Raw genomic sequence first — 14,227 nt, forward strand, 5'->3', positions numbered from 1 at the left:
GAAGTGCATTCCTTTGGGTTGTTTTCGTCATTGTCAATCAGCAGAGTCTCTCTAGCAGTATCTTGGATTGTCTTTGTCTCCACAAATCCTTTGGCCTGCATCATGTTGTTGAATTCATTGAGCATGTACAAAAATGTGGTACCTTTTGAAAAAGTGCCTCCAACCTCTGCCGCTTTGGGTTAGATTTTCAGCTTGAAATTCAAAGAGTTTATCTTTTATGTAACGGAATTTCTCTATGACAACGCTGTACTTCACAAATATTATGGTCCAAGCTATGTCATTGCGGAGAGTTTGAACTTGTATTCTTGCATAGCTTTGCAGGTCCTTGATACTGTAATATAGAGCAGTCATATCTGGTACAGGCTTTAAGGCAATACCAGACAGTTGAGCTTCTATAGCTGAAAAGTCGATGAAATGTTCAACACTTTCCTCACATGTTGGACCAGTGAACATTCTGGTGCATATACATAATTCCTCTGTTGTGTCTTTAAGTTGTTTGCACTTTCCATCATTGTGACATTTGATTTCTGAGCAAGGGTCCTGTTCAACAACATCATTACTCTTCAAAAATATAGTAAGATCAAACATCTTGACTTGAAATGATTCGGTTTCAGTTCATATTGTTTGGCTACACTCAAACTCTATTAAGCCTCTGGTATGTGTTTGGGCATAGCTTGAACCTTTTTTAACAGTGTGGATGTATTCTAAATGTTTTAAAGTCCTGTCAGCAAAAGGACTATCCAAGCCACTATTTTCCATTTTGCGACACAGACTTTCTCCAAGTTCGCTTTGTATTTCCCCTTTAATACCCTCATTGACTCTGAAGGTTTTTTCTCTGTGGATAATATTAATTTTTCCTTTGTTTTGGGCATCAAGATCTGTAGAGTAGCCAAATCCTTACTCCTCTTCATCATCAGTACCATGCACTATAACTGTCCATTCATACCAGATAAACTTCTGGTTCAATTTTGTACTAATGGCATTGGCTAGCTCTAAATGGCTTGAGGATTGTTCTGTTGCAATTTTATTAGCATCTTCCAAAGCCCAATTTAAAGTTTCATCTGCACACTGAATCATAGCTTCCTTCATTGCTGTCAGCATGGTGGTTAACCTTTCAACTCCCTCTTTTGCTCCAGAAACACCCCCATAACCCATCATTATGTCATAATACACATTCAGCTGCAAGCCTTTAACCATGAGACTCAAAAAGTAGTCAGAATACATTGACAGGATCTTGATGTCACCCTTCGACTTCTGAATGACTAGTTGTAAAAGATTTTTGTTTAGACTTGCAGCTTCGTTTTCAGTTAGGTAGTGATAAAAGTTAGAGACACTGTTACGTGTTGCACTGTTGGTGTAGTGAATGGTAAAAGCTTCAGCTAAACTTGATTTCCTTCTTTCATCAGCTGTAGGAGCCTGATCTAGGAATTTCATCAACTCAGCCCAGGAGTTTTTTATGGCATTCTCGTCTCTACCATATGTGCTCGCATAGGTGTCCCACTCAATCTCCTTTGTTAAGGAATCTATTTGAAGAGCGATTGGATCTAGTTTTCTGTTGATCTCTGAAAATTGCTCTTTCATGAACTCCATGTTTGGATCACTTTGTGGAATGAAGGCCAAAATTAAACCTAATATTGAGCCAACAAATCCAAAACAAGATGCAACTTTGGACAAGGAATCCATCACTTTCAGGACTTTTGTCAGGGTTTTACTGACTTTTTCTGTGTCCTTCAAATTGTGTTTATTTTTTCTAGCTGTTCGCCAAAATTATTAAAGGCTTCTAAAGCGTTTTGCATTTCAACTGCCTGATCTATAATCGTTTTTTCTTCAGTTTGTTCTTCAGTTTGTTCTTCAGTTTCTTCTTCAGTTTCTTCTTCAGTTTCTTCTTCAGTTTCTTCTTTAGTTTTTATCGGTGTTGTTGTGGTCGGGTAAAATATTTCCCCAATCCTGCATGGAGGTTTTGTCATGTAAAAACATGTCATAGCATGTGATGCTTGTGAAAAGCAGCTGTGTAGAAGTATACAGACCACTAAGATGAGGAACTTTTTGGTACCCATGACAGCAAATCTGGGGGGGGGGGGTTGGGGGTTGGGTTGGACAAGAAGACAAATACAGTAGGAGTTTACTCAATAACTTTGGAAAACAATGACAATATTTGAAAATAGTAACATGTAGGGCTGTGACAGTGATTTAATTTTGTTGACTCATCTGTTAGTATGTGCTGCAGTTTTTAACAAAACATTTGATCTTATTTTTAAAATGGTTATGTTGACATCCAAACACAAAGTCTGATGGGTTTCCCAGGGTTTATAAAAATTATTTGGTTATAACATCACAAACCAGTGCTTGTCATAATGCTGTTGCATCTGATGTAGAAGCATGAAAATATTGCACACATCCAAAGCAGGAACCTAAGAAAATAGGGTATCACCCGCTGGAATCTTATAGGCTATTGCAGATTGTGAAATAAGCATTGTAATACATCTTAAACAAGAAACCAGGCAAGCCTAGTTCAGATGGCCTGCAATAGAAAATGATGCCACTTCAAGAATCGAACACGTAAAAGGCATGTTGTTAACCACTACACCACCAACTATTTTGTCAGGCATCGTAAACAAGTGTTAAAATGAGTAACGTTTCTTATTAAGTATACCTCCACCACTTATAATATATATGAACTGTATGACTTTTGCCACTGGCCATTTTAACAGCTAATTAGCCATTTGTGAATGACATAGATACACTATCTATCAATATAGGTGACGATAACTAGTGATGACCATTCAAGGCTTATTTTAGCAGCAGGATATTATGCTGGCATCACAATAAAAGCCATAATTGAAATGTATAAGGCAATATAGTTAACAATATAGTCTGTGAAAAGAACAGACAAGAATAACATTGGAACGGTCATTAAACATAAAATGTACAGATTAGATTGTTTACTATATTAACTAATATAGTTCCCTTCATTTTTTTGAGCAGTGAAAATAAACATTGATTCTAGAGATCAGAATATCGATTCAATCTTGTTAAAAAAAGGAATCACAATTCTAAATGGTTTTGGCTGTTATATTTTCATATAACATAACTGCCAGTTTTGTGTTTTTTCAGTTACCGTCACAGCCCTAGTAACGTTTTTGTTACACTTAACTCTTTTATATATTTTTTCATTTGTATAGCCTTAGTATTCCATAAATTAATAAATGAACAATTTTGGCTGAAATGTTAGATTTGTTTTAAATGTAAAATGAAGCAGATTAACAACAGTGACATTTACTCCCAGTCGACCAAGGGTACCAATAATAATGGAAGGCCTTCATACACTTAACAGTAAATCTGTTGTGATGCTGTAAATAACGTCTTACCAGCATGGATAGATGCTCCTTTCTGTTCTTGAATTGGTGTTGTACTTATTGTTACTTATTGACTCATACCACTGCCGTTCACGATGGTTAAGCTAAAGCTAGGGGAGTGGTGCTTTTATGTTGAAATGGACTTTGTTGGCTATAAACACCAGTGGTTTCCAAAATGAGAATGCAATAGCAGAAAAGAAATCCAGAAAATCAAGCACATTGAAATTCTACACTTGCTTTAAATGTAACATTTGGTTGTGTCGGTACCTCAGAGTTTCATGCCTTTAATCTTGACGACCGTGTGGAGAGAAAACAAAGGAAATGCCAATGACCTAAAGCAGGGGATACTATTTCAACAACACGAAACAACTCTGAATAGTACAGTACAATAACTAGAAACCATGTATCTTCTAAACAAATGTATATTGATAGGTCACAAACGACATAGTTTCACCATACAAGAGTGTTGCTACTCTCTTGACGAGGGTCAGATCAGGGGCAATGTAACCTACATCTTGGTATTCTGTTAATAAACCTCATGGGTAACCCTAACAAAATGCAGCAACCATGTGTGAATGAGTAGCCTTCAGGTTAGCATAGCACTGCAGCTTTAGACACTGTGGAGAAACAACATAAGAATTAAATCACTCGAAAATGCAGAAAATGTGGTTTAAATTAGTACATTTTCATGCAGCTCATGTCACATTAAAATGCAAAAAAGCCTAAATTATCCACATTTGCTTTTTGTCTGTATTTGTGCCAATTGATTCTGAAACTGCTGGGCTGTCACTTCCTGAAATCATGTTTGGTGTGTTTACACTGTTTACTGACTTGTGTAATTTTGGTTTGTCGTGTAGCCACATTTCTCTCTGTCTGATTTAATTTACCATGTTGAACCCATGCGATCAGGAAAAGGTTCACTGCACTCAGAACCGAATAGCGTGTCCTTTTTAAATATACTTAAATCAGAATAGTAGAGTAGTCTCCTCAGACAAATTTACCAGATATTGCACAACTGACCAAGGTACACATCACACTGTAAACGTTGAGCAAATGAAATACAGCTCCGGAAAAATTAAGAGACAACTGCACCTTTTTCTTTCCTATCATAAATTGTTTTTAAAAGGTTTAGAAGGTAAAAATTAAGAGACCAATGCAAATTGAATGCTTCTGTTTCTCACTCAAAACCTACCTTTTCTACTTTTTTTGGAAAGGAAAGAAAAAGGTGCAGTGGTCTTTTAATCTCTTATTGGGTATATGTGTTTGTCTGTTTCTTTAGTGCATGTACAAGAGAGCTGGCAATGTCTTTTCTTGATTCTAGCCTTTCCATTAGGAATTGGTTGCTGATATCTGACAATCATGATGCAGATGAATTAAAGATCAAGAAGACGCCTGTAGTGGATGACTGAATGGACGCCTATAGCGGATGACTGAATGGACGCCTGTAGCAGATGACTGAACGGACGCCTGTAGCGGATGACTGAATGGACGCCTGTAGCGGATGACTGAACAGACGCCTGTAGCGGATGACTGAACGGACGCCTGTAGCAGATGACTGAACGGACGCCTGTAGCAGATGACTGAACGGACGCCTGTAGCAGATGACTGAACGGACGCCTGTAGCGGATGACTGAATAGACGCCTATAGCGGATGACTGAACGGACGCCTGTAGCGGATGACTGAACGGACGCCTGTAGCGGATGACTGAATAGACGCCTGTAGCGGATGACTGAATGTACGCCTGTAGCGGATGACTGAATGGACGCCTGTAGCGGATGACTGAATAGACGCCTGTAATGGGTGGAATTCCAACAGTGTCCCAACTGATGTTCTTCCCTTCTCCTCCATATGCAGTCCGAACGCAGCAGGCAGTGTGGAGAACCTGGACGACCAGACGGAGACCGAGTCGGTGGTGTCCTTCAGGAGAGAGCGACCCTGGATCAGGGAGGACATGGAGCAACACAGTGAGCACCCTGGCATGGCCGATCCGGCCCATCGACCCGGCGGCGTGGGTGAGCCACTCGGTGGCCCTGACGGGGGTCTACCCTCCCTACACCGGCAGCTCCGCTCTCAGCACCATCACCTCGTCGTCCTCGGTCACCGAAACAGAACGTCAGTACTCCAATACAGTTTTTTTTCCATTCTGCTTTTCTTTTTTTTGATGACTTCAACATGTCCCTCCACTCTGACATGGCGTCAGTTGCTAAGGCCATGGCATCCCCTGAGTCGGGGCTTTAGGTCCGGGACAGGATGTGGCTGAAGATCACTATCCCCAATGCCTTCCTGGGTGAGTTTTAGGTCCAGGTTAAAGGTCGAGCACAATGAAGAGAATATCTCAATGGTGACTTGGTCAATCATTTAAAAAAAATCATAATACAAATTGGAAATATGGAGTCATAGAGGTAATTGCACTTCAGAGTCACTTAAGATTCACCTCAAAATTATAGAGTGACACCACTGGTAAAGCTATATGCCATTTTAATGGTGTCTTGGACAGACTTTTCCATGATTAGAAAAAATAAGTCAAGTTACTGTCAAAGTTTTTTGCAGGAACATACAGTTTTGTACTGTACATTAATTTTGTTAATGTTGATGCAGGACATCCATTCATGTAACTAGTGATTTGCATGAACAATAGGCTAAGTAATATACATTATTCAAAAGATAATATACATAATCCAATTTGTTAATATAATTACAGTGCAGTAACCATTAATAAGGAAACCAAAGGCTGTGCAATGTGTGAGTCTTCCCTCTGAAGATAATAAGAATGATTTGAAGCATCTAGGTCATATGATCAGGATGCTATTGAAATTCTCATCATTATGGTTTATGTAATGTGTGAAAATATGTTCATATCTATATTATCCATAAAAAACGTATAACTACATTTACCACGGTCCATAAAATGAACACGAGTTACGACGGAAAAGATTACAACAATCACCCACTTCTAGCACTTACTACTGGTAGTAGACAGTGTTGCCAACTCCTCAGTAAGGAAAGTCGCTATTGGCTGTCCTAAAAGTCGCTAGAAGTCGCTACATGACGTCATCGCCTAATTTGCATAATTTCCCATCAGCATCATGAATGGATTTTTTCTTTTTTAACATACAAAACTCTCATTGGGGAAAAGAATATACATGCGTATATACAAATGTACAAGAAATAATCACCTGAGCAAAAAAAAGCCAGCGGGGGCTTCCCGCATGCGCGATTCATTTTCAGTCTGGACGCGAGGAGTTAACATCTCCTGCTCTGACTGCAGCTCGGAGAAACTGCTGTGCGAGGACTGGGCCGCCTGTGAGTACTTTCAGATGGGGGAGGGGCCCACGGCGCCACCCGCTGCTCGTTGAGAAGAGTAAGAACAAGTCTCCAATAACACAACAAAAAGTTGCTAGATTTGTCGCTAGTCGCTTTTTTTAGTCGCTAAGGGGATATAAGTTTCTCTTTCAAGAAGTGCCAAGTCTTGCTAGCGACCACGTTGTGCAGTCCATACCATTTCCACGTGGTGTGACGCAGAAGAAAAAAAAGAAAGAAAATAAGTTGTGGGTTTAAAGTGAGTCCACTCTTACCGTAATCCAAAGTCCAACAACTCCACTCGCATCAAAGAATTTTCCCACCACAACAAGGATGTATGAGTTGGTGTCCTTGTACATCACGCAGGTGAATCACACGAATGCAATGTGATTATCAATCGTGGATCTTCTCACGGGAGGCTCGCCATCTTTACCGTCTGCTTGCAGCACATAACATGGCTTCTAACTTTCGGTCAACTTATTACAGTTTTTTTTGATTGCTTACACACTAAAATTAAAAGTAGTACACTATTAGCAAAACCTTACACTCAAGAAGCAAAACATCAGCCCTTATTTGCACAACTATAAGCACATTGTCAACTTCACACTTGTTGCAAAACTCTACACACAGTGATTTGCAAAACACTAAACACACTTAACATACATTACACACAAACATCTATCATGAAGTCACTTCCTTGCAATACCAAAGCACTGACTGTCAAATTACCACACCGTCCAACCAATTGGTTAAACACAGTCATCAGGTGTGCAAACACTTGTTTGCTTAATTGTAAACACACCAATCAGGTGTATAAGCACTATAAAAAGCAGCAGGTGAGTTAATCTGTCTTCAAGCACAATGGAAAGAGTCAGAGTAAGAGTAAGACGAGGAGGAGAACGAGGAGAACGAGGAGGAGGACAAGGAAGGGAAGGAAGAAGAATAAACAGAGGAGGAATCAACAAAGGAAGGGAGGCCATGCTGGAGGTAGAGGTAGAGGAAGAGGAAGACAAGAAGGTGCTCAAAGAGGACCGAATCTGACAAATGAGATCCGCGCAACACTGAGTTAATTTTTTTACAGTAAACTTACAGTACAATATGTAAAGTGACATTTTGTTACAGTATTAGCAGTGTGATCTTGCATACTGTCTCAATATTTTACTGTACTGTAACATGTATACTACATCTACACTGAATTACACAATTTTGCCTGACACTGTTCTTCAGAGACTTTTACGAATGGATGGAGAGGAGATCCAGCATGAGTTCATTTACGTAGATGAGGCTGGGTTCAACCTGACGAGCACACGAAGGAGGGGAAGAAACATCATTGGCCACAGGGCTATAGTCAACGTCCCAGGGCAACGTGGGGGTAATATAACACTCTGTGCAGCCATTACACAGAATGGGGTCCTCCACCGCCATGCCCATATGGGCCCTTACAACACCACACTCATGCTTACATTCTTGGACCAATTGCACAACATAACAGCAGCAAATCAAATCGATCATATGCAATACATTGTTGTCTGGGACAATGTGTCTTTCCACCGTTCTGCTTTGGTTCAGAACTGGTTTCAGCAACATCCACATTTCACCGTCCTATATCTTCCACCATACTCACCATCCATTCGTAAAACTCTCTGAAGAACAGTGTCAGGCAAAATTGTGTAGTTCAGTGTAGATGTAGTATACATATTACAGTACAGTAAAAGATTGAGACAGTATGCAAGATCACACTGCTAAAGTGAATACATACCTCTGCATAATCATGCCGCAGTCGTTTCACCCTTTCGGAATTGCGCTCGAAAGGCACTCGATAAATTTGCTTCATTTGAATATGGTTTTTATTTAGGATGCGTGCCAGTGTTGATGTTGAGACCTGATGGATATTGTTGAAACTGGCGTGGTTATTGATAATGTTAGTTCGGAGCTGATTGAGTGTTATAGCATTGTTGGCCAAAACCATGTTTACTATCTCCCTCTCTTGCTGTTCTGTGAACATAGGAGGCCTTCCCCCTTGTCGTTCCTGACCCTCAATCCTATGTAGAAAAATAAAAAACAGTATACAATAGTACAGTAATTTCACAGGAAAAGGTAACAGAAGTGCTGATAGTGCATAAAACAGAGTACTGTAAGCAGTTACTGAAACCGTGCAGATGTTTTTGATATGATGATATTCATACAATACCTATTTTCCAGTCGAAATGTTCTTATCACACTTGCCACTGTGTATCGGCTTAGATTTGGCTGTACTCGCAGTCCAGCCTCCCTCAGCGTCAGGCCGTGGTTGACAACGTGGTCAACCAGTGTTGCACGGATCTCATTTGTCAGATTCGGTCCTCTTTGAGCACCTTCTTGTCTTCCTCTACCTCCAGCATGGCCTCCATCTCTTCCTCTGTTGATTCCTCCTCCTCCTTGTCCTCCTCGTCTTACTCTTTCTCTGACTCTTTCCTTTGTGCTTGAAGACCGATGAACTCACCTGCTGCTTTTTATAGTGCTTATACACCTGATTGGTGTGTTTACAATTAAGCAAACAAGTGTTTGCACACCTGATGACTGTGTTTAACCAATTGGTTGGACGGTGCGGTAATTTGACAGTCAGTGCTTTGGTATTGCAAGGAAGTGACTTCATGATAGATGTTTGTGTGTAATGTATGTTAAGTGTGTTTAGTGTTTTGCAAATCACTGTGTGTAGAGTTTTGCAACAAGTGTGAAGTTGACAATGTGCTTATAGTTGTGCAAATATGGGCTGATGTTTTGCTTCTTGAGTGTAAGGTTTTGCTAATAGTGTACTTCTTTTAATTTTAGTGTGTAAGCAATCCAAAAAAACTGTATTGTGTGTAGTGTTTTGAAAACACGGGCCCTGTTTTGAAAATCGTGCTTAAGCAATCCAGAAAAACTGTAAATAACAGCAAAATAACCCACAGCCCACATATGTAGACAGATTGTAACATAAAACAAAATAAAAATAAAATATGAGAGCTTAAAACAATGTTCTGGATGCTACTCTGGTTTCGCTCACTGGCTCAGTCTAGCTAATATCTTCCTTCTTGCGTAGCTCTACCTTCTCTCCCTTCGACAGGTAGAGCTACAGCCATTCTGATTGGCTGATACAACGACACATATTTCATTATCTATTCAAATTGACATCAATTTAAGCTATTTTAATCGGGGTTACACCCTCCCCTCTTAATTCTATGCAAGTCTCTTTGCATATAGTAATGGGTTACAAGATGCAGTGATAGCTGTACTCAAACTTTGAAATTAAGCTTGGACAATAGTCACTAGGGAGTTCCCTAACTCAGGATATGTCAGTTTTCTTGTCTGTCCTCTTTGTCTTGAAGATCTTCTCAATGTATTCATACTTCCATCTCTGTCGATACTCTCTTCATTGATCTCTGCTTCACTTTCCATAGGTTCAGATTCACTTTCTGTCTCCATTAGGAACTCTAGATTCATTTTCAGTTTCAGTCATTATTGTTTCAGGTTCCATTCCTTCTACAGGTCTGTTTACTATTTGTTCAGGTAAACTCTCCTTTTCAGGTGGGTCACTTACGGTTATGGGTTCCACTTCAGGTAAGTGTTCTGCTTCTTGTAAGGATGAATTTCCAGATGAGACTTTACCAGATTCCTCCGGAACACTGTTGGAAACTGCTGCAGTATCCGTACAGGCAGGCTCAACAAATGAATTGGATTGCTCCCTGGAAGGCATGATCAAGTTGTATTCCTGAGTAGAACTGGTGGGTTCCAAGACTAGGTCATAACAGTCTCCTTCTTCGTCAGATTCTGGTTCTCGCTTGTCGGGATCGGGTTGTGGGCATTGACGTGTACTTGGCCTTTGAGGTTTGCTTGAGGCAGCTGCAGGTTCCTCTTCAGGAGCTGGTAAGAACCCACATGGTAGCAGTGTTCTGAGGGGACCGTTTTTGTTCTCTGGCTTGACAGTGTATACTGGAAGGTCTCCCTTCTGGTTAACAACGACATGCACAGTTCCTTCCCACTTGTCAGCCAGCTTGTGCTTTCCTCTTAGGCGTACATTTCTGACTAACACACGATCACCCGCACTTAAAGTGGATTCAGTGACACGTCTGTCAAACCTGACATTTTAGCAGCATTTTTACTAGCAAGTCGGTAACTCTCTTGAAGATGGGTCTCCAGAGCTCGTACATACTGGGAGTGAGACTTCCGATTGCCATTGTTCAATGAGACATTGAAGGCAAGATCAATAGGCAACCTAGGCTGCCGCTCAAACAATAGTTCATACGGCGTGAACCCGGTTGTCTCGTGTGTAGTGCAGTTATACGCATGCACTAATGGCTTCACAAAGTCTCGCCAGTGGGTTTTGTCTTTTGCTTTGAGTGTACCTAGCATACTTAGAAGTGTCCTATTAAATCTCTCCACAGGGTTTCCCCTTGGATGATATGGTGTTGTTCTCATTTTTGTAATGCCTGCCAGATCACAGAGTTCTTTGATCATCTTAGACTCGAAGTCTGGTCCTTGATCACTGTGCAGTTTTTCACAGGCATTTGGCTACTGTCCGAGCCTTCTGATTAGGAGTAGGAATTGCCAATGCATACTTTGTAAAGAAATCAGTGATCACAAGGACATCTTTTGTATTGCTTCAGTCTGGTTCTATTGACAAGAAGTCCATACAGACTAACTCAAAAGGTCTCGTTACTTGAATGTTAACTAGAGGAGCAGCCTTCTCAGGTGGTCTTTCGACAGACACAGCGACTGCAACTCTTTATTTTCCTCTCAACATCAATTGCCATCCTTGGCCAGAAAAATCTGGATCGTGTGAGGTTAAGGGTTCGATCGAACCCGAAATGACCCATGTCATCGTGAAAACTTCTCATTACCATATCTCTAAACTCTGCTGTTAAAACTATCTGGTATTGAGTTTCTTCACCAACCTGACTTTTCCTGTAGAGAATGTCATCCTTTATTTCCAGCTTGCTCATTTGTCGCAGAATTATGGGAACGTCTGGCAGCTCTATCCTAACAGCCGGAGGAGGGGTTTCCCCAGTTTCCATCAAACGGATGAATTCACATATAGCAGGATCGTCTCTCTGATGTTGTTTCAAATCTTCCTCTGATATACTGGTTATGACAGGAAAACCATCACAGTGCTCAAAGCTGTCTGGAATAGCTTTAGCCGACATGGCAAGATATGTGTAGCAGATATTATTGTGACGATTGGTTATTTCATTGGTTCATGTAGTTTGTTTAGGGTGCAGTACCGAAAGAGCATGGAGAGTTATTATCAGGCGCACGGTTTCGTTCCCCCACTCATAATACAGAGATTGAGGGAAACGCAACAAGCGTCTGTCTGTATTTTAATAGTTCTATGTCCCCCTTTTTAGGTAAGCCCCTTAAATATCAGAATGTGATGCAAATATGAGTTTGTGCGATTAGGATGTTCGTAAGTGTAAATGGGATGTTTGTATAATTGTTATATACCCATATTGTAGAAAAAGAGACGAGTTTGGCGCACATGGCGAACGTGAATAGTTTCCGATGCGATGCTACCATCAGCATGTCTCAATGCACTGTATTGCTAGTTCATGATGTTTTATGGGTCTCTAACAATTCGTATAATGAAAATAGTGTTATTATGCTGTTATGATGAGTTTGGCTGTAATCTTACTATCTTCTAACACGGTTTTATGTTTATTTGAGTTTCCATCGTACAAAAGTGTTAATGGGTTACGTGTTATACCGTCCGTATTCAAGTGTAAAGGCCTGCAGTTATCACATAAAATGGATGACGTGTAAAGTGGTATTATGTTACGACAACTAAGAAGTTTTTGCGATTAATATGCACTACATATAGAGAACAGAGTATAATATACAGTATTACATCCATTCTGATTTATAGGTAATCTTGTTTATTGTGTGTAACAGGATGGATTTAGTGTTTTATGCCAATTGATGCTCATATCTTTATTTGTGTTTTGACAGAAAATACAATACGGGTTGTTTTATGTATATAGAGAATGCAATATTATTATATGCAAGTTATTATGCATGTCATTGTAATTTTGCCACTCATAATACAGAGATCGAAGGAAACGCAACAAGCGTCCATCTGTATTTTGATAGTTCTAAGTCCCCCTTTTTAGAGGGACTACAGATGCAACAAGAGGACTGATGGGACCATTCTCATTTGTGTCTACAGGATGGCAGACTAGATGTTTGTCACAGACTGCACTAACAGTTTTGTAGGAGATATGTGTGAATTCGTCAAACTCAGGTAGGTGGTGACATATGAATTGACAGATTCGCTCCTCCTCTTTTTGATAGATGAAATCATTTACAGGTTCAGCATGTGGACATCGCCAGAGGCCATCTGCATCGAGATTGCGTTTCCCTGCTCGGTACTTAAAATGAAACCTGAAGGTGGAGAGGGCAGACAACCAGCGATAGCATGTTGCATCCAACTTGGCTGTGGTAAGCAGGTAAGTTAATGATTTTGCTGTCCGTGACCACTGTAAAAGGTCCTCTGTATAGGTAATCAGCAAGCTTTTCTGTTACAACCCATTTGAGTGCCAAGAATTCAAGTTGTGAGCTGAAAACAACAGCGGTCAGTCTTCCAAAGACCGAAACACTCCTAAACTTCACACCAAATGGTCACTTACCTCACACACACACACACACACACACACACACATACACACACACACACACGTCATCAGATTACATGAAATCCACAAAGGACTCGCTGGGGTTGCCCATGGCAAGGTGGAAAGACTGGCGCGAGGCCGTCAGTTTGGGGGGTACAGAGCCCAGGTCACGGGTTGGGGGGGGCTCCGGGTGCTCCAGGGGACAGGGGAGGGGCCTATGCGCACGTGCATGGGGACCGATGGGTGCTGGTGAGGGTGTACCATGTTCAGTGGTCCCATGTGGGGATGTTGTGGAACCATCATGAACATCATGGGTTTGTAGGGGAGGGGCATTCCGGGGGGGTAGGGGGACATGTGCGGGGGCGGCTGCATGCGGTGGTGATGTGAGCGCTGAGAGGAGTGGCTGTGTTTGCTGGGCGTGGCCGAGCCATGGCCCCGCCTCAGGCTGCTGTGCATGTAGTACTCAGATTTGCTGCCGATTCCCGAGCAAGAGTCGCCTCCCCACAAGGGGACTTCTCTCCTCCTCCCCCCGCCTCTCGCTGACCTCACTCCTCATTGACCCGCTGCTCCGACTCCCTAGTGAGAGAGGTCATAGTTCAAATTAGATATAAACAGGTCGTAATCCACCAGCACTGGCGCTGGTGTCAGGAAAGCCATCATTAAACATACAAAACACTGGAGTCTAGAGAAGAAAGGCATATGGACTTCCTGTTTCAGGTTTAAAAGGTATGGCAGAGGACAAAAAGATGGATACACAACAGTTAAATGAAAGATGGTAGAGAGGAAGGACGGCAGAGCCAAAGAAAACCGACAGGAAGGCACAAAGAAAGTAGAAGACCGTTAAGTAGACATGGACCGAGGAGAGCTGATACAAGAGGGAGTTGAAGAGACCAGAAAGAAAGTGGCTCACCCACGCCGCCGGTTCGATGGGCCGGATCGGCTCGTCT

General features: G+C 41.3%; 1 pseudogene; it reads left to right on the forward strand.

Annotated features, from left to right (window-relative positions):
- The window catches only part of LOC105009057, a 43,830-nt pseudogene that overhangs the window by 15,977 nt on the left and 13,626 nt on the right, over positions 1-14,227 (forward strand).

The sequence above is a fragment of the Esox lucius genome, chromosome 24 (assembly GCF_011004845.1).
Source record: "Esox lucius isolate fEsoLuc1 chromosome 24, fEsoLuc1.pri, whole genome shotgun sequence".
Lineage (NCBI taxonomy): Eukaryota > Metazoa > Chordata > Actinopteri > Esociformes > Esocidae > Esox > Esox lucius.